Source organism: Staurois parvus, unplaced genomic scaffold, assembly GCF_062004578.1.
Source record: "Staurois parvus isolate SC_StPar_1 unplaced genomic scaffold, SC_StPar_1.0 ptg000183l, whole genome shotgun sequence".
NCBI lineage: Eukaryota > Metazoa > Chordata > Amphibia > Anura > Ranidae > Staurois > Staurois parvus.
The window spans coordinates 7,524,888-7,552,807 of record NW_028317979.1 but is presented as its reverse complement, the minus strand read 5'-3'; positions in this window follow the sequence as shown (position 1 = coordinate 7,552,807).

The following is a 27,920-nucleotide window of genomic DNA, read 5'->3' as shown; positions in this document are numbered from 1 at the left end:
ATCATTATACATACCTAGCAAATGTGTGTCCAATAATTACCTAAGTCATTTTTGAAAGTGAGCTCAGGTTGTGTAACCTCATTATGAGTCTTTAATGCAGCTGCGATCTTTGATAACTATCCTAAACTAGGCACACATTGTCTAGTCATTTGAAAGTACTTCTATTTCACTAGATTCGTTTGATATATTCAAGTAGCAATTATTCATTTAAGCCTTTTACATTTTATTACTTTTTTTTTATATTACTAGGTATGTAACTACTGACTATTGAGCTCCATAGCATAATTTACATGGGCTTCCTGGTGCTCTCTGTGGTGTTTGACAGTATCAGCTGTGGCAATACTAATTATTGATTTAATTTATTACAGGTACTTATATAGCGCTGTCACTTTACGCAGTGAATTGCACATTCACATCAGTCCCTAACGCTCAAGGACCTTACAGTCTAAGGTTCCTAACTCACATTAATACATACACACACTAGGGCCAACTTAGAAAGGAGCCAATTAACTAGAGTGCCTGGAGGAAACCCACATAGGCAAAGGTTTCATTGATCTTAACATGGTGGGACTGATTTACCAAAGACAAATATTCTGTTCACTTTGCAAGGGATCTTTTACTTAGCTTAGTAAATTCGGTGAAAATTCATGTTTCATAAAATACCCAATTATGTGCAAGGAAAATAATTAAAAAGAAAACATTCTTTAAAAAATAACTAAATAAAAAAAAATATTTTTGGTTGCACATGATTGGAAGATAGAGGTCAGCAGAGCTTCAGCTCATTCAGTTAACAAAAGGACAACTCCCTTGCAAGGTGAAAATGACCTTGCAAAGTAAAAATCATATTTGCATTGAGTACATCAGCCCTGAAATATGCTTAAAAAAGGATAGGTATCAGAGAGGCTGTTAGTATGTTTAGAACATCAATAGTGTCCAGTGTTGTAAAAAACATTGTCTGAGAAAAGTGGGCATCCGTACAGAGAATTACATTTTAACCTTAATTGTTATGGCTTACCAGTGTGAATTGGTTATCCCACCTCTTCCCCAGCTACAGCAAGCAAGTGCTGCAAGCAGTACTTTATTGGCTCAATTCACAAATTGAGGTCTGTTGGCTTAAACTGTAGGGTATGTACCTGAATAGAAAACTGTTTACAGGGATGCGACCAAAGGGTGGTGATAAATAGTGTTTACTCAAAATGGTCTGGTGTGGTAAGTGGGGTACCCCAAGGCTCTGTCCTGGGACCAATTCTATTTAATTAATTTCGTAAATGAGATAAAAGCTGGTATAAAAAGTTCAATCTCAGTGTTTGCTGGCAATACATAGCTAAGCAGGGCAATAACTTCACATAAGGATATAGAAGCCTTACAAGAAAACCTTAATAAAATAATGTGAAGGCAACTACATGGCAAATGAGGTTTAATGTTGAGAAATGTAAAGTAATACACTTGGGGGCCAAAAATCTGAACTCAAGTTACTTGCTAGGGGAAAAACCATTTATGGGATTCTAGGATGGTAAAAGATCTGAGGTCCTAGTTGATCATAAGCTCAGTAATGGCATGCAATGCCAAGCTGCAGCTGGCAAAGCAAGCAGAATATTAGCATGCATTAAAAAGGGTACTCAAGGGATAAAACTATATTTATACCACTTTATAAGACACTGGTCCTACAAATTCTTGAATATGCCATCCAGTTCTGGTCACCAGTCCTCAGAAATGTCAGGGAATGCCTGAATGATTAATTTAGACAGCTAAATCAAACAAACCACAGTGCCTCCAGTACAAAAATAATTTATAAAAATAATTTAACTGACCTAATTAATTATTCTGAGTTATTTTGTCAAGCAGAAATATTTAAAGAACATGATAAGATCAGTGCGACTATACACCTCAGACTATCAAAAATACATTATTATTTATTTACAAAAAGTCACTTAAAACACCACTAACAGTTTGATTAGTAGGTTGATATAGACAGTATAATTTACAATGATTTACTAAAGCCTTGGTTTATCTGTTGGGTTAAACTAAATATTTAATCTCCCTTATTTTAGACATCCTAACTTAATTTATTAAATTTAGCAGAGAATAATCTGCTGTTACCTAACTTGACCCATGAACCCGGAACAGTTGAATTAATGATTGAAATTCATTTAGAGTTATGCCAATCCAGCACATTAAAATGACTAAACTTTTGGGTATTGGTAATGGGGTAGTAAATCAGATAGCATAAAATATATTCACACAGCAAAATCAATAACATATAGGAAACTATAAATACAGTCATGGCCGAAATTGTTGGCACCCTTGATATTTTTCCTGAAAATCAAGTATTTCACACAAAAAAGGTATTGCATTAACACATGTTTTGCTATACACATGTTTATTCCCTTTGTATGTATTGGAACAAATATAAAACAGAGGCAGAAAAGCAAATATGACATAATGTCACACAAAACCCCAAAAATGGGCTGGACAAAAGTATTGGCACCCTTAACTTAATATTTGGTTGCACACCCTTTGGAAAACATAACTGAAATCAGTCGCTTCCTATAACCATCAATAAGCTTCTGACACCTCTCACCCGGAATTTTGGACCACTCTTCCTTTGCAAACAGCTCCAGGTCTCTCTTATTGGAAGGACACCTTTTCCCAACAGCAATTTTAAGATCTCTCCACAGGTGTTCAATGGGATTTAGATCTGGGCTCATTGCTGGCCACTTCAGAACTCTCCAGCGCTTCTTTGCCATCCATTTCTGAGTGCTTTTTGACGTATGTTTGGGGTCATTGTCCTGCTGGAAGACCCAGGATCTTGGACGCAAACCCAGCTTTCTGACACTGGGCCCTACAGTGCGACCCAAAATCCTTTGGTAATCCTCAGATTTCATGATGCCTTGCACACAGTCAAGGCACCCAGTGCCAGAGGCAGCAAAACAACCCCAAAACATCATTGAACCTCCACCATATTTTACCGTAGGTACTGTGTTTTGTTCTTTGTAGGCCTCATTCCGTTTTCGGTAAACAGTAGAATGATGTGCTTTACCGAAAAGCTCTATCTTGGTCTCATCTGTCCACAAGACGTTTTCCCAGAAGGCTTTTGGCTTACTCAAGTACATTTTGGCAAACTGTAGTCTTGCTTTTTTATGTCTCTGTGTCAGCAGTGGGGTCCTCCTGGGTCTCCTGCCATAGCGTTTCATTTCATTTAAATGTCGACGGATAGTTCGCGCTGACACTGATGCTCCCTGAGCCTGCAGGACAGCTTGAATGTCTTTGGAACATGTTTGGGGCTGCTTATCCACCATCCGGACTATTCTGCGTTGCAATCTTTCATCAATTTTCCTCATCCGTCCACGACCAGGGAGATTAGCTACAGTGCCATGGGTTGCAAACTTCTTGATAATGTTGCGCACTGTGGACAAAGGCAAATCTAGTTCTCTGGAGATGGACTTGTAACCTTGAGATTGTTGATATTTTGCCACAATTTTGGTTCTCAGGTCCTCAGACAGTTCTCGTCTCCTCTTTCTGTTGTCCATGCTTAGTGTGGCACAGACAGACACACAATGCAAAGGTTAAGTGAACGTCTCTCCTTTTTATCTGCTTTCAGGTGTGATTTCTATATTGCCCACACCTGTTACTTGCCCCAGGTGAGTTTACAGGAGCATCACATGCTTGTAACATTCTTATTTATCCGCAGTTGTGAAAGGGTGCCAATACTTTTGTCCAGCCCATTTTTGGAGGTTTGTGTGACATTATGTCGAATTTGCTTTCTTTCCTCCCTTTTTTTGTTTTGTCCCAATACACACAAAGGGAATAAACATGTGTATAGCAAAACATGTGTTAATGCAATACGTTTCGTGAGAAATACATGATTTCCTGGAGAAATATCAAGGGTGCCAACAATTTCGGCCATGACTGTATAAACACTCCACAGCGCAAAAAAAATTATTAATGTGTAAAAAAGTCCAAATAAAGTCCCAAAGATATATAAAAAATATATAAATTGTGCTCAATCCCAAAAATTTGTGTCATATAATATGAGCCTCTGGGCTTATCTAAGAAGGTCTTGTTTGACTGTTTAGCCATACCAGCAAAGAGTCCATTCCATCTGGTGAGTGGGGATTGGAGCAGTAATCACGGATAGTTGAAGATTTTTTTGAGCACTATTTTTGGGATTGAGCACAATTTATATATTATTTATATATCTTTGGGATTTTTTTACACATTAATAATTTTTTTTGCGCTGTTGAGTGTTTATATTTATAATTGATTGTTTTTTTCCTTTCATGAACAGCAGCATTTAGATTTTGATTGTAGTATGCACATAATATTTCTGTGGCACAAGTTTTTTTTATGTTTTTATATATGAAACTATAGTTACCCTTTAAAATGTCTATTGGCCATACTCTCTGAAAATGGCTGCCAACTAATGGGTGGAGTTTGTCTTCCCAAGATGGCGTCTGGTTCAGCTGAAGTTGTGTGCCCTGGCTTCAGAGAGGTGTGTGATCTAAATGAGGTGGTCTGATCTTGATGGTGCAGTTTGATTATGAGTGTCCTTCAGATTATGTGTTTTAGATGATGTGTTCCCTTTCTGTCATCTGACTTGCTATTTTATCTAGTTGCAAACAATACATTCATAAAACTTTTATAAACCTGGCCTAGAAGGTGTATCCTTCTCCCTGATTGGTTGGCCAGTTTAATCATCAACCCTGTGTTTACCTGTTTATTAGCTTACTCTACCAAGAGCTGGCACGCTAAGACCAGAAATGTCTATTTCAGTTTTTCAGGATGCATTTCATAAAATAATCTGTTATAGGAAAATTAATATTTAAAATAACAAGTTGGACTTTGTGATTCTATCTAAAATATATAGAATGCATTGGAGAGTCTGGTGATTTCTAATTTATGATCATAATTACTATTTTGATGTAGTATTATTTAAATGGAAATTTCTAACTACAGAGATGACATAATTTCATAATCAAATATTAATGATATACATGAAATTCCCACACTATAAACTATTACTTGGGTATGCCTACATTACAAACCACCCATATCTAAAATAATAGTTACAAATAAACAATCATAACTATGAAAAGCTTAATAGATACTATGCTATTTCATCCTGATTACATCTTTTCATATATTATCATGGTTTATACATAGGCATTAAGGCACCCTTTAAGAATCCTTTCCAATGTTGTACTCAACAATATCATGATTTAGTTTGATACAATATTAAAGTTATATTGACACATATTTCTCCTTCTCTGGATTAAGCTGTCCTTCGACCAGCCTCAGAATTTTTGTTCTTTAAACTTCCTTTGTGTATTCTTCCCAGCTTAACAACCAATTACCAGTTAGGAGAATAAATTAACATTTGTTATTTGCAAACATGCAAGAGTTGCTTGAATGGAGTGTATGTTGTCCTTCTGGTTAAGTGTTGGAGCTTTGCAAACATGAGACAATTCCAGCTTGCGCAAATGTTCTATTCCCATCAGAATCTAGGTATCATCATGTTTACGTGTCAATACACTCTTTGTTCTGAAGTTTAAACAACCTCTGCAATTCTTACAGTTTCCTGGGTTAGATGGAATATTATCCATGGGTTTAGCATAGAGCACAATTCATTAACAAGGTCTATGTTGCAATCGTTATATATATAACCATATAAATATTTTTTTTCATAAAACCTCTGACAGAAAGAATGTGGTGGAACCTGAGAGAGTCCAGAGAAGGGTAACAAAGCTATTAAGGGGACTGTAGGACCTCAGTTACGAGGAACGACTACAAGCAGTAAAAATATTCTCAATGGAGAAGAGATGCTTGAGAGGGATAAGATAGGGATATACAAGTACTTCCATTATAGTTCTAGCATTGGGAGGAAGCTATTCAGTTTCAAGGAGCTTAGGAAGACACGCAGCACGCAATGAAATTGGAGTAAAAGCAGTTCAACCTTAAACAGTGAAGGGGGTTCTTTACTGTTAGAGCGAGAAGGATGTGGAACTTCCTTCCTTTTTCAGTGGTGGCAGTGGGAAGTTTGATAGTTTAAAAAAAAACTCTCAAGTGGGCATCTAAGCGAACTTAATATACAGGGATATGGGAAATGGTTTAGAAATAAACTCACACACACACATACACACACCTACACAGGTTGATGAACTAGATGAACTGGTGTCTTTAATCAACCTTTACCCAACCAATTATGAAACTATTAGATAGTCTAGTATTCAGTAAAAGGAAAAAAAGAGTTGTAGAAGCAAAAATAATAGCCATCATAATATTTCATATTATTACATAAGTGTTAGAGTTCCTGTACAAAATTACTCTAGAACCCTATTACAAACTACTTTAAAACTAGATTTTTGCAAAACTACAATCCTTAAGTATATTATTGGTTTTATTTGATGAGACATATAGTTTTTAGCTTGAGGAAAACTGTGTTGGGCATATAGGGTTAATTTTAGTGCTGGATGACCAGACGCTCAGAGTGAAATACATTTATACTACAAAGGCAGCTAAACAATTGCACCTTTGTGCATAGCCTGCAAAGAGTATCTGTGCCTAGCAATGATCCTAAAGACTCCTGTGCACTTAACATCAACTCTTTTTTCACTGGAAAGGTCATAGGGATACAGGGTTGGTGTCAACAGCAACGTAATAATACAATACTGGATTTGATTTATCTCCATTTGCACACATCTTTTCTATGTTTATTTTGCCTTACTGCCTCCCTTTTGACCCCCTTATGTGGAATTAAGCGTTAATTTGTTAGTGAAGTTTGTCTAAATGTGCTAGTGTGTCTTACCGTCTTCCTAACAAGGTGTCTCCATTGCTCCTCCATCCAGGGTGGAGACAGGAGGTATGCGACTGGCTGGATCACAAGGTGAAAATAAGAGAGAGAAAAAAGAAAAAAGTTTAAGAAAGAAAACATCTACCATATTTAAAGGGTAATTCCACTTTCTTGGGAAAAAATAGCAAATAAAAAAATATATAGTGGGCTCTGTCACAGAGCTAGTTTTCTCCCCCCCCCCCCTTTCTGCTTGCCACCCCCTCCTCAGCATCCCTTCACTCAGCTGCCACCAGGAATCTGCCGCCTGCTGGCTGAGCGCCAGCCAGTCAGCCTCCCTGCAGTGTCTGCATGTGGATTCGCCTCCTCCCTGTCTCCATGGGCACAGTGCAATCCCGCTTCTCCTGCACTCCGTGCCTGCCAAAGACAAAGGCTGCACTCCCTGTGCAGGGCCGGCAGCGAGGGGATGGAGTCGTTGTCATGGTAACCAGATACCAAGTCTTGGATTACCATGGCAACGAGAACACGCCCGACTCCGTATATAAATGCCCCGGACACTCTCTCTCTGCTTGCCCGATTTGCTCTCCCCTGCCTGCTGCTGTGCTGCGGCCAGACCCCACGGACCTCCCCCCCATCCTCCTTCACTGACAGGACTGCAAGCCCCTCGATGTTGCTACTGACCTTCCAGCCCTCTCCGCCCCAGGCTCTCCACTTCTAGCTGGTGAGTGGATTAACCCTGTCGTGCCCAGATCTTGGCACTGTACTGGACATAACCCTCTCTGCCAATATCCACATCCTGTGTATTGGATTAACCCCATTGTGCCTGGACCTCTGCCCTGTGCTGGACTTGACCCTCTATCTGCCCAGATCCACATCCTGTGTATTGGATTAACCTCATTTTGCCCGGACTTCTTCCCTGTGCTGGATTTAACCCTCTCTGCCCAAATCTGCATCCTGTGTACTGAATTAACCCCGTTGTGCCCAGAACTCTGCCCTGTGTTGGACTTAATCCCGTTCTGTTTTAAACTTTTGCCCGTGGAGTTCAACCCCTGCGGTGCCCTTGCTGCTCTGTCCTATTGGTCCTGTGGACTATTGACCCCCTGCTGTCCCATATTCCCATCCTGAAAAACCTACTGTACTGCTGTGTCTTGTGTTGTTCTGTGGACTAGCTGTCCTACTGTCTGCACCCCGAGTTTCCCCAATAAACGCCTGCATGTTGGGTTCTGTGCTATCTGTCTCTATGTGCTCTTAGTTCGTCACAAGCTCTATTCACAGAAGCAGACTACATGCGGTATTTAGGTGTTTCCCCAAATACCACATGCAACAAAGCAAAAACACTTGGTAAGTACTGCATGAAACCAGAGTTAAAGTCAATTCACAAAAGGAAATAAATAAATGCAAGCGGTAAATAAGTAGTGGTCCAGGCATGCAATAGTTAAGGAGCTGGCAGCCACCGGCATCCTTAACAAACAGTAAACAACATGGTTGTTAAGGCAGCTGTGTCCTTAGCAAACACTGAAAGCTGCTAAACAATACTGACAATTAAAAATTATGCAAAAAGGTGTGGTGACCACCCCCCACATTCTCTACCAGGCCCTTTGGGTCTGGTATGGATTTTAAGGGGATCCCCACACCAAAATTTTAACAAAAATAGTTTGGTGTCCCCCCTAAATCCATATCAGACCCTTAGGTCTGGTATGGATTTTGAGGGCAACCTCATGCCAAACCTTTTTTTTAAATGGCGTGGGGGTCCCCCCAAAATCTATACCAGCCTGGCAGGTCAGTAAAAGGGGGGTGAGCAAGAGCTCCCTTCCTGAACCATACCAGGCTACATGCCCTCAACAAGGGAAGTTGCTTTAGGGCAGGGTGGCTCCCCCTCAAAGCACCTTGACCCCCATAGTGATGAGGACAAAGGCCTCTTCCTCACAAACCCTGGTTAGATTATCAGATTAACAAGGGGGCCCCCAGACCCCCCCATGTGAATGAATATGAGGTACCCCTACTCATTTCAAAAAAAATTGTAGATTAAATAAACAAAGGAGGCAGTTTTTGACAATGCCTTTATTAAAAAACAAATATTAAAAAAAATTGTCTCCCGGTGTTTATCCAGTGTCAATCACGATGAATGCTGGCCGCTGACCCAAAACAGAGAAAAAAACAAAAAGGTCCTGTCCAGATGAAGGTTGCTGTTGAATGACAGCTCCATTGTCACCCTCTGCTAAGTAAACTAAGGGCCGGGACATGCTGGGTTAATGGTGTCACAAGGGACCATTTGGTGAAATCATTGGGTGGCCCTGCCCTTTCATTGATTTAGTGGCGGGAGGTGGTGGAGCTGTCATTCAGTGGGGGCCTTCACCAGGAAGGTCTATTTTTTTTTATGGATCAATGGCCGGCATTCATTGTGATTGACGTTGAATCTACATCTGGGAGAATTTTTTTTTTTTATATTTGTTAATGCAGGACTTGTCAAAAACCGTTGTGCATTTTTATTCTTTTTTTATCACTTTTTGGATGAATTAGTAGGGGTACTACCAGCAGTCTCTCCTCTCCCCTGCTCCCTCCCATGCACAACCCTGTGAGACCTGGTGTCTGTAGAAAGATGAGTTCCCAATTCTACGACTGGGAGCCAGTCAGAAGCCTTCCTCTTTGATTGATCACTGTGACAGCCAATCACAGTGATCATTCGTATAACATTTATAAGCAATAACAAAATTAACACACTAGCTGTCTTATCTTCTCAGTTCCCTGACAGACAGCAATCTCTGAGTCAGAGAGCTACAGCTAACAAAGAAGAATAATTATTGTGTGCACAGGGAATTAGTTATGTCTTAATTAACCAGGACATGCCCTTATTTAACCTTTATTTTACTACTTATCCATTAATATCAGTAGATCACCCTGTGTATGCACTATTTAACAGTTTCATCTCCTGTTCCATGCCTTTAGTTTAAATTATTTGTTGGAAAAAAAATATTATAATGCACATATATAAATTGTTATCTTTAAGGGTTTACTGTAAAAAAAATATGTGGTTTAGGGTATATCTGTTTTATTTTAAATCAGTAACAACTTTAAATTACTGATCTATTATGAGAACTGAATGGAAACTAAAAAAAAAAAATAATAATAATTTTTTTGGAAATACTTTAAAGCGGAGTTCCACTCAAAAGCGCAAGTCCTGCTTATTTGCCATATTTGGCACCTTTTGGGAGGGAGCGGATACCTGTTTTTGACAGGTACTGCTGCAAAGTGAGCAGGAAGTTCAGCCCCCTCTTCCCTCCTGCAGTCTCCTGGGAACTTTCACAGGTCTCAGAGGACTGCGGGAGCAATTAGGAGGCTGAACGCGACTCACGCATGTGCAGTGGGCACCAGGCTGTGAAGCTGCAAACTGTCACAGCCTGGTGCCCACAGTTTAGATGCCGGCGCAGTGGAGGAGAGAAGGGAAGAAGGGGCAGTGCAGGTGAGAACAAAATTCAACTTTTTACAAATGTTTTTTTTTCTCCTTAAAATGCAAATAAATTTAAATAATTTTCAGAAGACCTTAGGATCACAAAAAAGACCAGTTTGTCCCCAAAATATAAAAGATATATGTATCAATTCTGTATCATAAGTAATTACAAAGTTATGGACTCCTGAGTAGACACATAGCGGAAATGTAAAAATATGGTCTGGTCCATAAAGGGTAATCAGGTGTAAGTGAGAGCTGAAGTGGTTAAAATGATGTGCATTCCTTGCAATCTACTATAGCAGCAGAACTAGGGAGGTTCAGTGCTAAAAAACATTTATGCCAGATACACAAACATTCGATTCTTGCCTGCTATGCTTAGGTTTGATATTTGTATAGTTAACATGGTCCCTCTTCCCCCTACCCAGCAGTGTACACTTAGGGCATTCCTATTTTCTTTCCCTTTCATCATCTAATGACCAAGGCTCTCTAGGATGTTTGTGGATATACTAGAAGTAGTGACTTCTGTATGTTATCGGCTATCTAATATCAGAAGGGCACATAGCCATCTTTAGGCCTGTATGATTAGCACTCTTGTCCTGCAGACATAGGAGCACTATCTGTATGGAATTTGTATGATCCTCACATGCTTCTATAGGGTTTCCTTTGTATCCCATGGTTTTCTTCCAAAATATACAACACTGTGCAAAAGGTTTCAGCAGGTGTGAAAAAATGCAATAATTTAAGATTTCTTTCAGAAATAGAAGGGCTGTTAGTTTATTTTTATCAATTAACAACATAGAAAGTAAATGAACAGTAGAGAAATCCAGATCAAATCAATATTTGGTGTGACCACCCTTTGCCAGCATCAATCCTTCCAGGACCACTTGCACACAATTTTTGAAAGAGCTCAGCAGGTATAGGTTGTTCCAAATGTCTTGTAGAAATAACCACAGATCTTCTGTGGACAGGGGCGGACTGACCATTCGAGCACTCGGGCACTTCCCGAGGGCTTGGGGTCAGCAGGGGGCCCCATAAAATGCCCCGATACCTTTTTTATAGGCTTTTTTGAGTGTGGGCAAGGACACAGGGGCCCCATGATCCCCTATTGCCTGGGGGCCCCATGAGTTGTCAGTCCATCCCTGTCTGTGGATGTAGGCTGCCTCAAATCCTCCTTCTGTCTCTTCATGTAATCCCAGACAGACTCAATGATGATGAGATCAGGGCTTTGTGGGGGCCAAACTAAGACTCCTTGTTCTTCTGTACACCAAAGATAGCTCTTAATGACATTAACTGTCTGTTTGGGGTTGTTTTCCTGCAGCAGAATACATTTGGGGTCAATCACATGCCTCCCTGATGGTATGGCATGATGGATAAGTACTGTATCTGCCTGTATTTCCCAGAATTGAGGGCCCAGTCATCTAGCCATTGCAATTTAGTCCTTGTCAAAATCACTCAAATCTTTACGCTTATCCATTTTTTCTGCTTGCAGCACATCATCTTCAGGGATATGTTTACCTGCTGCCTATTATACTCCATCCACTTTCAGGTGCCACTGTAACAAGATAGTCAATGTTATTCACTTTACCTCCCAGTGATCATAATGTTATGGCTAATCTGTGTGTGTATATATGTATATATATATATATATATATATATATATATATATATATATTAGGAGAAAAGTAAACTGATAAAAAAATGAAAAACAAACACATGAATGGGAAAACATACTCAACTCTTTAGCCTTATGTCTACTTAAAAGTCAAAAGTAAACCTTGATTAGCTTTTACAAAATTCAACTTCACTGATTAGTCCAGTCCACAACACAGACTAACGCAGAGCTCTGTTAAGCCTAAATTACTTCTGTGAAAAAGGCATAATTATGATATGCATGTTAACAACTCATTTGCATGGTCTTTTCATCTCTTTACCATTGATGTATTGAATCTTAAAAACATGTTGGTCCTCAGATTAATGTTATTTAACCTTGCAGTAACAGACTCAATAAAATCATATGTTGACAGTATTACTCCAATAATGTTACAATAGGAGCATTTAAATTCAAAATCTGCAGAATCTTTCATTGTGTAAAAAGTGAGTTTTGGGTCAACCTTTGCAGACTAAAGAAATAAAGCTATTATTTTTTCAAATGAAGATGTGCATTTGAATCTTTCATTGTAAAAATCAGTATAGACCTGAACTGGCAATGAAAAATGTTAGCAACCACAAGAGCTTTAAGTGTTGCGAGGGATTTGATATGAAAAAGATTATAACACAAGCTAAGAAATTTGAAGTGTGTCCCCAGCTAAAGGTTTTTGTTTCTTTTTCAGAAAGAGCAGAGAAGAGTTAGGCCATCTGTCAGGTATTTAATGTTCGGTTTATTCTCTGCAATCCATTGCTCCACTAGAAAGATTTCCCCTCACGTTACTGTCATGGTGACACCAGGCAAGAAAAAGGAAAAATTCCCAACAACACAAACAGAAATACATTTTTAGGTACAGGTTAGAAACCCTGACCATTTGTAACCACGCTGTGTGCCCCTGTTGCAGATTTTCCCCATTTTCTTCCTCTTTAATATAATTTTCTGAACCTAGCTGCTGATAAAGAAATTACTGTATCTGATTTTCTAAACCAGACAGTTATCTATTATGCCAAGTCTGCCCAGCTCCTCTGTTCAAGAGCTTGGGTCCTGTGGTTTTAAGTTTTTCTACTTCTACACGTTGCCATGCATCTGTAGATTGATCATCATTTGGGCTGAAGTAGGTAGTATTCAAGCATGGCCCCTGTACCTGCAAGCTCATGATCCTCCATATAGGCCAATGGTAAGCAAACGATATATGAGATGGCAGGTTCAACCGTTACAGGAAAAACTGAGATTTGCATAAAAATACAGCTGCTTATATCGCTGGATCTTCATATCTGGATGTATTTTGCTTACACACGATTGGATTGGATGATGGAAGTAGGTAGAGCTTCACCTCATTCATTAGGCTAAGGGAAAATTCCTGTTTTTAACGCATATCGTTAGACAGATTAATTTGGTTGTTGGCAAGCTGGCTGGCAAGTTGAGCTGGGTACTCACTTTTTCTTGACATGCATTGCCCGTCCATGTGCTCCTTGCTACTAAAGCCAGTTATAGACTGGGGCAGTGGCCATTTTTTGTACTGTTGAATTGTAGGTTAATGGGTGCACTAGGACACCCTGGCTGCCATTGTGCTACATGCTGGGTGTCCAGTGCACTCCTGTGCCTTTAAGATGGGCTCCCTGAGGTTCACCTGCCCTTGATCTATCTATTAAATACATGTGCCTCTACTATGGGGGCTCTCCAAATTTGGAGAGTTAGGAGCACAGAATGTCGGGGTGCCATGATGTGACTCTGTGGCTTACGTGTGTGTTTGCAAATGTGTGATAACTAAACCCCTGTTTTTACCACATATTGTTAGACAGGTTAATTTGGTTGTTGGCAAGCTGGCTGGAAAGTTGAGCTGGGTAGCTTTCTTTTTCTTCATATGCGTTGCCCGTCCATGAGCTCCTTGCAACTAAAGCCAGTTATAGACTGGGGCAGTGGCTGTTTTTGTAAGGGAAAATTCCTTTGCAAAAGTACAAATTCCCTTACAAAGTGAACAGCCTTTTTACCTTTAGTACATCTAACCTCATTGTGTTGCCAGAGGTGACAGCTGACTACACATTAAACCAAGCATAGTACTCATACATGAGGCAAAATCAGAGTCCAGCAGCCTGAAGGGTTAGGTGGAGAGCAGATAGAGTTCAAAAAACATTCTGAGGTCAAAATCTAGAAAGCAGTTTAAGCACAAGGTAACCAGTCAGGTTGCTGACAAACAGAACTGTTTACTTCTTACTTTATTTTGCTACACTTCTACATGAAGCAGATATAAGATGTAATTTTCTATATTTTTGGCAGCCTCTGAACATGGATAACGTTATACTTGATGTTATTTCTTTGTGTATTACGGAACTTAAACCATTTCTATATTAGCTGCAGCATGACTGAATAGATGGAGAGGGAGAGCAACATATGAGTGCATGCTTCCATCTATATAATTTATCCTGCAGCCTTGCACATGTTGACCTTATGAATAAGAACGTTGAATGTAAAAAATCAAGGTTTTCTTGCTGCTTGTTGATGAATTACTGTTAGTGCCTTATATCTGGTAAATAAACTTCTGACTGAGCAGTAGAAACATGTACAGTACCTGTTTATTTTACTTTTAAAACAAAACCATTTTATCAGGCCCAAACCAAATGCCCAGAAGTCTCTTTAAGCACTCCTGAGTGCTAAGTGCTAATACTGTGCACACTGGGCCTTCACTTTTTGTACTTCAATGTTTTTATTAATTTATAAACAGTTTAAGACAGGAGCAACGAAACATGCCCACGCAGGGGCTATCAACTGCACATAAAAAACATAAAAAAACAGTGCTCTAACACCAACAGAGCAAAAGGTGCGCCCACGCAGGGGCTATCAGTGCACATAAATGACAAAAACATTGGTATAACACTGACAGTAACTCAAACCAAAGGCAGATATCCACTGCCACACCAAAAACAAACAAAAAAAGAAAAGGAAGGAGGAGTACAAAAGGAAAAAGATGACAAGACCAAGAGCAGGGGTCTGAGAACGCCAATACCGAGCAACATCACAACCCCAGACTCGCCGGGGGGAGCGTAGGAAAGGCATATTGCAACCACAGCTCCCATATTTTCAAGAATTTCCGTTGGGAGTCATTACAGATACTCAACATCTGTTCATTGAGCTTCATAGTGGTGACGGTTCAGTATTAATGAAATTAACAACAGGTGCACTAGATGGGCAACAATGAGATGGTCCCCCAAAACAGGAATGGTTTTACAGGTGGAGGTCACTGCCATTTTTTTTCCCTACTCTTATTTTTTTACTGTTTTTCACTAGTTTTGTGACACTAGGGTCAGTGTCACAAAACTAGTAGTGACACCAGTAGTGACACTAGGGTCAGTGTCACTACTGGTAGCATGAGGCGATACCTGGACCCTACAGAGGTTGCACAGGCAGTCCAACTCCTCCAGGATGGCACATCAATGCGTGCCATTGCCAGGAGGTTTGCTGTTTCTCCCAGCACAGTCTCAAGAGCATGAAGAGATTCCAGGAGACAGGCAGTTACTCTAGGAGAGCTGGACAGGGCCATAGAAGTTCCTTAACCCATCAGTAGAACTAGTATCTGCTCCTTTAACCACTTCCCGTCTGGCCCATGTACATAAACAGTGCCGAAGCAGATGGCCATTTATAAACGGCCCCTGCATTCACTGCCTGTGCATGCTCCCTGGGAGCACTCAGAACCACGATCCGGTGCCTGGAACACCGAATGCTGTACGGGACCTCTGTATGAGGTCCCGATTCATGTGATCGCTGATTAGCCAACCAGTGATCACATGAATAGTAGTAAACAAGATGTCACTTCCTGACATCATTGCTTACTACTTGCAAAATCTGTGAATGATCCCAGAGGTCACATGGTACAAGGCTCTTCACAATGGCCTTGTACCATGTGACAATGGCTGCAAGAATGCAGCCAGAGAGAAGGAGAAATGATTGCTTTTACAGCCTTTATGGGTGTAAAAGCAATCAGTGTAAAAAAAATAAATAAATCTTCATCACCCCCCACAAGTAGTACAATGTCACTATGGTGACACTGTACTGCTAGGGTGACGGTATGTTCAAAAAAAATATATAAATAATATAATAAAATTAAATAAAAAAAAATTTTTGAAAAATTATAATTGTTTATAAACTAATTTGGGTTTTTTTTTTTTTACTAAAAAGATAGCTGAATACATTTTGGCCATGATTTATGAAGAAAGATTATTTATTTGCAAAATTCTATAAGAAAAACAAATTGTTTTTTCATTTATGTAGCAGAAAAATAAAAATCCCAGTGGTGAATAAATACCACCAAAATAACGTTTTAGCTGTCTCAAATGCTAAATGCAAAAAAAAAATTCATATGGGTGCAGTGTTGCATGACCGCGCAATTGCCATTCAAAGTGTAATAGCCCTGAAATTTGAAAATTGGCCTGTATAGGAAGGGAGTGAAAGTGTCCAGACTTGGAGTGATTAAGCAAGGAGGAACAGGATGAGCACTGCCAGAGCTGTACAAAATGACATCCAATCTGAAGAAACATTCAGAAACAGACTTCATGAGGATGGCCTGAGGGCCTGATGTCCTCCAGTTGGCCCTGTGCTCACTGCCCAGCACCACAGAGCTTGATTGGCATTTGCCATTGAACACCAGAATTAGCAGGTCCTGCACTGGCGCCCTGTGCTTTTCACAGATGAGCACACCCTGAGCACATGTGACAGACGTGAAAGGTTCTGGAGAAGCCATAGAGAACACTATGCTGCATGTAACATCGTTTGGTATGACCGTTTTGGTGGTGGGTCATTGATGGTATCGGGGTGAAACCCCTGGACCCATTGTCAAACTCTACGTTGTCAGTGGGTCCTGGGTTTCTCCTGGTACATTACAATGTCTGGCCTCTTATGGTGAGAGTATGCAGGCAGTTCCTGGAGGATGAAGGAATTGATACCATTGAATGGCCCCCACGCTCACCTGACCTAAATATAATAGAACACCTCTGGAATATCATGTTTCATTTCATCAGGTTGCACCTTAGACTATCCAAGAACTCTGTGATGCCCTGGTCCGGATCTGGGAGGAAATACCCCAGGACATCATCTGTCGCCTCATTAGGAGCATGTCCGGACGTTGTCAGGCATGCATACAAGCACGTGGGGGCCATACAAACTACTGAGTACCATTTTGAGTTGCTGCAATGAATTTCAGCAAAATGGACTAGCCTGCTGCATAATTTTTTCACTTTGCTTTTTGGGGTGTCTTTGAGTTCAGTCCTCTGTAGGTTGATAATTTTCATTTCCGTCAAACGATGGGGCATCCTTATGTTCCTAACACATTACCCAGTCCATATCAGTATAGATATCCAGCATGATATTTCTCCACATTGAGATTTGATGTGTTTTCAAAGTGTTTCTTTCATTTTTTGGAGCAGTGTATGTACTGTATATGTGTGTGTATGTATGTGTGTATATATATATATATATATATATATATATATATATATATATTCTGTATATTTACAGATATTTTGATTTTGTATTTTTAATGGACCAAATCCATAGCATCATCTTGTTGGGGCCCTACAACAGAACACATTTTGACATTTCAAATATTTAATTAAGTACAATTATACAGCTTTATGGTTGGCAGTGATTAAACTGCAGAGAATAACACAGCAACATTTAGCTGTTCTTGTACCGCAGGAAAATCTATTGAGTACTTAGTGCCTGAAAGAATAAAATTGATATATGCTGGTCTACAGAGTACAAGTACAAATATGTGGGTGTTACATAATTGGCAGGATTTTGCTGTAGAGAAATGTGCTTCTATATTAAATATTCTCTAAAGAATTATACTTAAAGCTTATCTTGCAATTGTCCATTTAAAAAAATGTGCTACGAAATATGAGATCTATATATAGGTACATCGCTTAAGGCAATTCATATTGCAGGTATTTTGAGTCCAATGCTGCCAATAATGTGATATGATCATAATTAGAGATGAGCGAATCGAACTTGGCGAAGTGGAATTCGTTTCGAATATTAGGAAAAATTCGATTCGCACCGAATCCGAAAATTAGCAAACTTCGGATGCACGAATCGAATTTTTCCCGATCGGCCGATTTTCATCCCTTCTACAGCCGGCAAAAAGTGTCCCTGCAGAGAGCTCCGCTATTTCTGACAGTTCTCTGACAGTTCCTTCACATTTACAGCGGTTGAAACATTGTATCTATTTGTTTCCATTTAGGATACAGATGGTTTTATTCGGAAACAAATAGATACAATGTTTCAACCGCTGTAAATGTGAAGGAACTGTCAGAGAACTGTCAGAAATAGCGGAGCTCTCTGCAGATACACTTTTTGCTGTACTGGAATTCTTCTTATTTTCATCCTACTTCTTCTTCTTCTTCTTCTTCTTTTTCCTCATCCTCATCCTCTTCTTCTTCTTCTTCTTCATCCTCATCCTCTTCTTCTTCTTCTTCTTCTTCTTCATCCTCATCCTTTTCTTCTTCTTCTTCTTCTTCATCCTCATCCTCTTCTTCATCCTCATTCTCTTCTTCTTCTTCTTCTTCTTCTTCATCCTCATCTTCTTCTTCTTCTTCATCCTCATCTTCTTCTTCTTCATCCTCATCTTCTTCTTCTTCTTCTTCTTCATCCTCATCTTCTTCTTCCTCTTCTTCATCCTCATCTTCTTCTTCTACTTCTTCTTCATCCTCATCCTCTTCTTCCTCATCCTCATCTTCTTCTTCTTCTTCTTCTTCATCTTCTTCTTCTTCATCTTCTTCTTCTTCATCATCTTCTTCTTCATCATCTTCTTCTTCATCATCTTCTTCATCATCATCATCTTCTTCATCATCTTCTTCTTCATCTTTTTCTTCTTCTTCTTCTTCATCCTCATCCTCTTCTTCTTCTTCCTCATCCTCTTCTTCTTCTTCTTCTTCTTCATCTTCTTCTTCATCCTCATCCTCTTCTTCTTCTTCCTCATCCTCATCTTCTTCTTCTTCTTCTTCTTCATCTTCTTCTTCTTCTTCATCTTCTTCTTCTTCATCTTCTTCTTCTTCTTCTTCATCATCTTCTTCTTCTTCATCATCTTCTTCTTCATCATCTTCTTCATCATCATCTTCTTTATCATCTTCTTCTTCATCTTCTTCTTCATCCTCATCTTCTTCTTCTTCTTCTTCTTCTTCATCCTCATCCTCTTCTTCTTCTTCCTCATCCTCTTCTTCTTCTTCTTCTTCTTCTTCATCTTCTTCTTCTTCCTCTTCTTCATCTTCTTCTTCTTCATCTTCTTCTTCTTCATCTTCTTCTTCTTCATCATCTTCTTCTTCATCATCTTCTTCTTCATCATCTTCTTCATCATCATCTTCTTCATCATCTTCTTCATCATCTTCTTCTTCTTCATCTTCTTCTTCTTCTTCATCTTCTTCTTCTTCATCTTCTTCTTCTTCTTCATCTTCTTCTTCTTCTTCATCTTCTTCTTCATCTTCTTCGTCGTGCCCCGTGACTGCCCAAATGAGTGAAGTGTGCGGTGATTCTAAGATCGACGGCACTCATCTGCATGTCATACTGACTGACAGTATTATTTCTCTTCCCCAGCAGACTCCAAGGGCATTTAAATTAAAGGTACAGTGTTCTGCACTAATATAAAGGCTCTCTGAAGCCTAGAAACCCTTTTAATAAGTTAAATTCGCAGCGAATAAATTTGCATCGAATCAAATTTATTCCGCAAATTCGGCGAATCAGCCGAATCAAATTTTTGAATAATTCGCTCATCTCTAATCATAATTATAGATTTAAAAATATTTTGTCGTGTGAATATATTTACTTTGGTATGTTATTTTAGTAACCTCTAAATTTGTATAACTTGATGATGACAATGGCTTCAATAGTGCATTAAGTCAAAATCAGTCAATTTAAAGTGTATCGGCAAAACTGTAATAGATTGAAGCTTAGCAATCCTCAAATGTGGTGGCTGCATTTGGTTTTTAGTTTTTTTTCTGTATTTTCAGCTTTTGCTTTATTCTCACCTTGGCCAGTAAGTTGTTATTTTTCAACTTCCTTGCAAGTTGTTCGTGCAATGGTTAGCTTTAGTTCATTCATGTAAAACCTATATCTCAAAAATTAAAACTGCTGCAATAACTGCTTAAAAAGTGTTAACTGGAATTTGTCTTCAATTTGTTAGTCAAGTCAATTAAATTTGATAGTGTGTCTAGCCCTGCAAGGCTCTGGCTTTGTTGTTCCACCATAGAGTGGAGTCTTAAACATGAAATATGTTACTGGCCACATCAGCAGCTAAAAAAAAGCCTATAAAAGGAAACACATGTAACCACCACATTTAAAATACTGGTAAAGGTTCAAGGTTTTTTACCTTCATGCATTCTATGCATGAAGGTAAAAAACCTTCTGTTTACAGCAGCACCCCCCCCCCCCCAGGCCCCTTAATACGTACCTGAGCAACAACTCGATCCAGCAATATGCATGAGAGCAGCGACTCATTTTGGTCTCTTCCTACTCATTGGCTGAGAGAGCAGATGGAGCCACTGGCTCCCACTACTGTCAGTCACAACCAGTGAGTCAATGAGAAAAGAGAAGGGGGTGAGCCTAAGCTGCACTGAATGGACACTCAGAGCAGTGTCTTGGGAGTGAGCTTCTGCAGGTGCCCCTCATAGCAAGCTGTTTGCTATGAGGGCATTTGGCAGGAGGGATGGGCCAAGAGCACCAGTGGGTGACCCAAAGAGAGGAGGATCTGGGCTGCTCTATGCAAAACCATTGCACAGAGCAGGTAAGTAAGACATGCTTGTTACTTTAAAAAAATCTTTCTTTAATATTACTTTAAAGCGGAGTTTCACTCGCCCTGTCACAAAATAAAAACTGTAGCTGCTGACTTTTAAAAGACAGCCACTTACCTGTCCCTCGGTCCTGCGGTGTGTCCCACGCAGCCGTTTCACCGGCCGTCCTGTATTGCATCTTCAGTGTGGGCACCTAGCTGTCATAGCTTGCGGCTTCACAGCCAGGTACCCACTACGCATGCGCGAGCAGCGCTGAGCTTAATGAATGGTCCTGTAGTCTTCTGGGACCTATCACATGTCTCAAAAGACCTGTCAAATTCGGGTACCCGCTCCCCCCCACCGACCCCCAAAGGTGCCAATCCTTAATGGGGAGAGGGGGAGCAGTCCTTAAAGCAGAACTTCCCCTTTTGGGTGGAGCTCTGCTTTAAGGACTGGCAAGCTGAACTATATTACATTTTTGTTTTGCGCTTAGATACACTTTAACTCATGTAATTAAAAAAAGATATGGAAAATCAAATATATACCCTAGGCTACATCATAATATTTGATCAAACTAATTCATGGAATTCTGACTTTACTTGCTGCATGTTTTTTCAGGGTCAATGCCAGAGAAAGTATTTAGAGCAGAGAGAGCCAGGCAACAAGGGATGATATAGAACACATCCCTTTATTTTCTGATATTTGTAGCCAAGTATTCTCAAATTGCTAACTACTATCTGATATGCTATAAAAATTAGCTTTGCACTTCAATCTGTGGGCATCTGTGATTTTCTAAAACTGCTAAAAAATCACAAGTTGCTTTCTTAAATCAACAGCAAATTGGGACATTCTTCACAAAAACCCACAATATGTTATTTTCTGCCTATCTACAGAACTGGGATTTGCCATGTGATTATAGTAGAAAGACAGGAAGTGGGTGGCATTACGGTTTTAGCTTCTGGAAAACAGCAACAGATAGGTGTCTACATTGGAGTTTGCAAACTTCCTTACAAACAGTTTAGTTGCCATAGTACATTTCTTTATATTATATTTCTGTATCCAGCTCACAAGTAAGGATGAGCCAAATGTTCAGTTCGAGTCAGGTTTGGTGAACATTATTGAAGTTCGGGTGCGGAATTCAATTCACTGAGAACCTAAGCTAATGGACAAGAAGTTGTCAAACCCACAGCATGGGGGGCTGTGCACTGCCCTGGGGGACATGCACAAAGCAAAAATACATTTTTTAAAAATTCTGTTTGGGGGGGGGGAGCCGAAATTTTAATAATGCTTAAAGGGCAACATTAAAAATGCAAAACTCCTTTAAATAGCCTGCCTGTGAAGAGGTGCCTCTGTACGATGTAGTCAACCAACTATGGCAAACATTATGTTTACAAAGAAAAAAGAAAATTCCATTTAAATTAAATATATCAAAAAAGACTTCTTTTTACAAATACAATCCACATACGAAAGTGTCCAATATAAAAACTTAATGTCCCCAATGTTCTAAACACCATCCGTGAAACATCTTTTTCTTCTTCTCAATTCAGGAAGTCTCCAGTAATCACATACCTCAAAAAAACAAAACTCAAAATAGTGTCATATCCTTTATACAATTAAAATATATACCCCACACTGTGCAACAACAACAACAAAAAAAATAAATTTTTCCAAGAGTATAGATATAGATGCGTTCAACTGCACACGCACATATATTCCATAACCCTAGATATATAATCAAAATTTTCAATGTGAAACACTCCAAAATGTGTACACTCCAACAAATCCGTGAAGCATTCCTGTGTATATCACCACACTATATTCAACTGTGCTCAAAAACCACTCCAACTCGTGCAGCAATGAATAATTACCCTCTGGGTATATCAGAAAGGCATAACACAAGACTGGGATAATCTCTTTCTTCAGGATCTACCCATCTTTTCCTCCAATTTCCTCATGGACAAATCAGTAGTTAGATAAGGTAAATTCAATATAGTACAAATGTATTCAGCAACTTACATCAAAGATTAAGAAAAGCAGCTCCTCACATTAGAGACAGGGTATATGGACAAAGCTTAGGGAACAGTAACCGCATGTTCCCTCTTCCAAAATGGCCGCGATCGCACTTCCGGTTTGACGCCGATGCGTCAGACGTCAAGTGTCTTGTCACTTCCTTTGACTTTTTCTGAAGGGCCATTTAAATTGCTGGTAAATGACAGCTCCCAGCCACTTACTTCTGTTTCCGTTGTCTATGCCAGATCTTTATCCTAGATGAAGTTCTAATTTAGATGTTAATGAGGTACTCCCACAAAAAATAAAAATGGTGTAGAGTTCCTCCTAAACACACATATCAGACTTTTATCCTTGGTAAGGATAACCTGTGTTTGGACAAGTAAAAGCTCATCCCTCCTCACAAGAAATGACTGTGTAACAAGGACACTGCATTTCTAGTAAGATCAACAAGCATTTTCTATACTTGAAAATATTTAAATAATAATGCAGCCACCATATTTAACTAGCTGCCGACCGCAGATAGCCGAATGACGGCTGCACTGCGGCCGGCCAGTTCTGAGTGGACGTCATATGACGTCCTCCCAGAACGCGCTCTCCTGCGCGCCCCAGGGGGCGCGCACCCGGCGATCTCCGTGATCGCTATGTCCTACGGACACAGCTGATCACGTGATGTGGTAAAAGGCCAATCACAGCGGCCTTTTACCACGTGATCAGCGGTGTCCAATGACACGCTGATCACAGGGAAATGCAAGTGCCGGTTCTCGGCTGCACTTTCCTCACGCTGTCAGATCGTGAGGAAAGTACTGCCCAGAACTGGCAGTTGTCAGAGCGGGGATCGGCACCAATCATCAGGGCACTGATGATCAGTGCCCTGATGATCGGTGCCCCGCAGTGCCACTCGCAAGTTCCGCCCACCTGTGCCCAGCAGTGCGCCCACTAGCTCCGCCCACCCGTGCCCAGCAGATCACCCACCTGTGCCCAGCAGTGCACCCACCTGTGCCACTCTGCAGTGCCACCTACCTGTGCCCAGCAGTGCCACCTACCTGTGCCCAGCAGTGCCACCCACCTGTGCCCACCAGTGCCACCCACCTGTGCCCACCCACCAGTGCTGCCCACCAGTGCCACCCACCAGTGCAGCCCAGCAGTGCTGTCAGTCAGTGCCACCAGTCAGTGCCCAGGGGTTGTGCCAGTCAGTGCCGCCAGTCAGTGCCCAGCAGTGATGCCAGTCAGTGCCGTCTATCAGTACCCATCATCAGTGTCACCTATCAGTGCCGCCTATCAGTGCTGCATATTAGTGCCGCCTATCCGTGACACCTCATTAGTGCTGTCTATCAGTGCCGCCTATCCGTGCCACCTCATTAGTACTGCCTATCAGTGCCCTTTAGTGCTGCCTATCAGTGCCCATCAGTGCCGCCTATCAGTGCCCATCAGTGCTGCCTCATCAACGCACATCAGTGAAGGAGAAAAAATACCTGTTTGAAAAATTTTATAAAAGAAACAAAGAAACTTTTTTTTTTTTCAAATTTTTTGCACTTTTTTTATTTATAGCGCAAAAAGTAAAATGCCCAGTGGCAATTAAATACCACCAAAAGAAAGCTCTATTTGTGAGAAAAAAATGATCAAAATTTCATATGGGTACAATGTTGCATGACCGTGCAATTGTCAATCAAAGTGTGGCAGCGCTGAAAGCTGAAAATTGGCCTGGTAAATAAGGGGGTATAAGTGCCTGGTAGGCAAGTGGTTAAGGTAGGCTGCAATATATTACATCCCCTGGTAGACCTTTCTTTTCTTTTGAGTGAACTATTGTGCAAACACATTTCTTCATTTATAATGTAAGGTTTATACTTTCATCAGAATAGTGCCCTAAGCCTTGTTTGATGGCATATCCTATCATCTCAAGATTCTCATGGGAATTGCCAGTTGAAAGGGTTATGAACTTGTTTTATATGTGTAGGTCATAAGTGTAGCTTATCTTTTCCTGGTTTTCCAGCAACAATTCTCACCAGTGCACTGTTGTAATGCACCTTACCTGTGTTGTGTTAGTGCACTGTGACACCATTCATTGTGAATGCCACTTCAAGGCACCTTTCCAACATACCTGCATTGCAGTACACCTCAATGCAGGGTAACATACTGTACCCGCTATATTTGGTGCAGGAGTGATTTTTGATTCATTGTAGTGCATTAGTGTACTGCAATTTATCAGTACATTTGGGAGCGCAAACAGTATTGTTGGCACTTTGTGAATTATGATAAAACAAATGTATAACCATCTAGGCACCGTTGATTTGTAGTGCTATGTTAAAACAGGCTGTCAGCTATGCTCCAAGTGTGCTTTCACTTTTTTTGAGTTAAAAACTATGTTTTATCTACCTTATGTGAACTACTTATCTCCTCACCCCCATGTACAGGAGATGAACAAAAGCAGACATGTTTGAAGTCCAGCCTTTTTCTTTTTGAGTTTAGATACACTTTCATTAAATAATCCATGAATTTAGCTTACAATGAATACTAGGTATGTAATAAATGCATCCTATTACACAGGCATCAGGTAGACATAGAATTGGAAATATTTCTAATTGAACACCAACATTCAGCTTTCTTTTTTCTTTTTAAATATTGGATTTTATGCAGATCCACCAATAACTGCCCAACAATCCATATACTGGTATCTCCATGTCTGCACTGAATATAAGCACCTTGGGTTCTTTCAGACAGGCAGTAAACCTACAGCCCTCTGAGAAATGATCTGCAGCTGACAGACATTCAGAAGGTTCTTCTGCCATCTCCTGATGCCTGTTTGTTTTTTGTTTGTTTTTTTTGCTAAACAGCAAGTCTACATTGCAGCTAGACAGCAAGTGTGCAGGGCTGTATGGCTACGATGTTAGAATTAGAATGTCCTTTTGGGCAGCAGTTTTTACCACTCATCTGCCAGCCGTGTGAAAAAGCCCTTAGATGCATTTATGAAGCAGACCTTACAGGTACAGCACTTTACAACCAGGCATTACTGTAGTGCACCAGTCCACCCCATTTACTTTTGTTGATAATCTGTTAATGTTTAAACATGCCTGCTTGAGATGCTGGGACATTCATTGCTACCCTTCACATACAGGAAACTTGCCATAAAAAAGGGAATGTGTGAATACTACGCCCCACAGGCTCCACACTCACCAAATCATATTATCTTTCTTTTTCATAAGAATAATGTGTTGGGGCGTGGCTGTATGGCAACCAGATGTGACATTATACGCCACACCAAAGTGACAAATCAAAATTGACAGTGAATGGTATGGTGATGGTATCAGTTTGTACTGGCCTGAATTCTTATACTAGCGGCTTTGGCAAAGGGAGATCATTTTTGTTGGATACTTGATATGGATGTCAATTTTTGATGCATGTGAGTAGTATTTTGATGGAGACTGAATTAATAATGTGTTGTATCAATATCACACTATTGGGACCTCTTTCTTTTCCCTAGTGCTGAGCAGTTCCATTGGGGGATGAGGTTGGACCCAGCTCATGATTGACAAGTGCTGCAAATTTGAAAAGAGTAGTTTGCCTATCATGAAAATTAAAGGCATTATAATTTGACAAGTGTGGAGCCTGAGGGGAGTGGCATTCACACATTCATGTACTGAAGTGTGCTGGAAAATTCAGTGCATGAAGAGTTGTCTTTTTTCAATTTATTATTGGTTTTTAGAAATTATGTGTGGGCATTGGTGTAAGTAATTTTTTGTGCATATTATTTGGCAAAATAGTAATATTATAATGCTAACTTAATTGAACTTGCAAATATTTTTGTGTTCAGTTTTTTGTGAATGGAAAAAAAATCTAACAGATCTATTCAACCACAGTACACAGCATGAATGGATGAATCCCCTGCTGCAGCTGTTGTATTTTGACAGCCAGCCCTGCCAGCTGTCAAAATACCCAAAAAGTGGTTGCATGTAACTGGATGCAGCTGCTGTTTGCATGAAAATTTTTAGCTCAGCTCCTTTGATTTTTCAATTGAGGGCAGGAAGCGACAGACAAGTCTCCCAACTTAGCAAAGCTTGTCTGATTTATCAGGAACTGGAAACTTCGAAAAGGGTATGGTCAGCTTTAGAGATTTCTCATAGCCATTAAAAAAATTCTATGTAAGGTTAATTAGGATAGGTGATAAAAGAAACAGTAAGGATTTATAAAGCTCAGGCTCCAGGAATTACAGGCCAACTATCAACTTATTGAACCTGTTGGACAATTTGTGAAAATTTGACTCTAAGGACTCTAATTAAGGTACACTTGGTGAATTTTATGAACGTAGTCAAGAGTGTAGCTATAACCAGAGCAGGCAACTATGGTGACTGCTATGGGGCCTAGAACTGTCTAGCTACATAGTAATTGATGTAGGTGGCAGTAGTATTTGGCGAGTACATTTGGATAAATTATATACAATTTGGAAGCCTGTGCATGATTAGTATGAAAGCATTTAGTATTCTGTATCACTTAAAATTTGATTTTTATTCATAATATTATTATTATGCAGGATTGATATAGTGCCAACAGTTTACATAGTGCTTCACAACATTTTTAGATGGACTTAAAAAGACAGAAGGACCCTTTTTGCTCATTTGCTCAAAACTGACAGAGTCTCTATAAAGGATCCCCCCTGAAACCCTGATACTCACAGAGCAAGTGTTTGCCACCACTTCTTACTCCTTTGCATCCACTGACATTACCTGGATATGGGGGAGGGTATGACCCCTTCCTATGTGACAGTGCTTGGGACTAGTAGTCAATAGCTAGGCAACAGCACTGTCACATGACCAAGAGAAGTCCTTAGGGCCTTTTCACACACCATTCTGATTGGGTTTGCCTGTCCATTTGGTAGGTGGACCTGATTGGAAGCTCTGTGCAGCTCTACTGACTGCCCATAGAGCGATCACGGATCTGCTGTGTAAATACAGACACACACTGAACAGGCATAAATGTCAAAACACTGGCATCCTTCCTGTTCAGCTCAGATTCGGAAGGGGATAGGCTCACAGTTCCCCTGCTGAATGGAGTGGAGCTGCTCTGTGCCCTTGGGATTCCTTTCACACAGAGCGGGGTGCACTCCGATCAGTAGAGGATCTGTGAGTAGATCTCCTGCTGAATCGATGCCGAATGGGATGGATGTAAGTTTATTTACATCCGTGCCCAATCTGTTTGTGTTCAGTGGACATTGCTGGACCCATGCTAGCTCTAAGAGTGAGGCTGGATGTACGTGGATTTGACTCCGGTTTCTTTTTACATCAG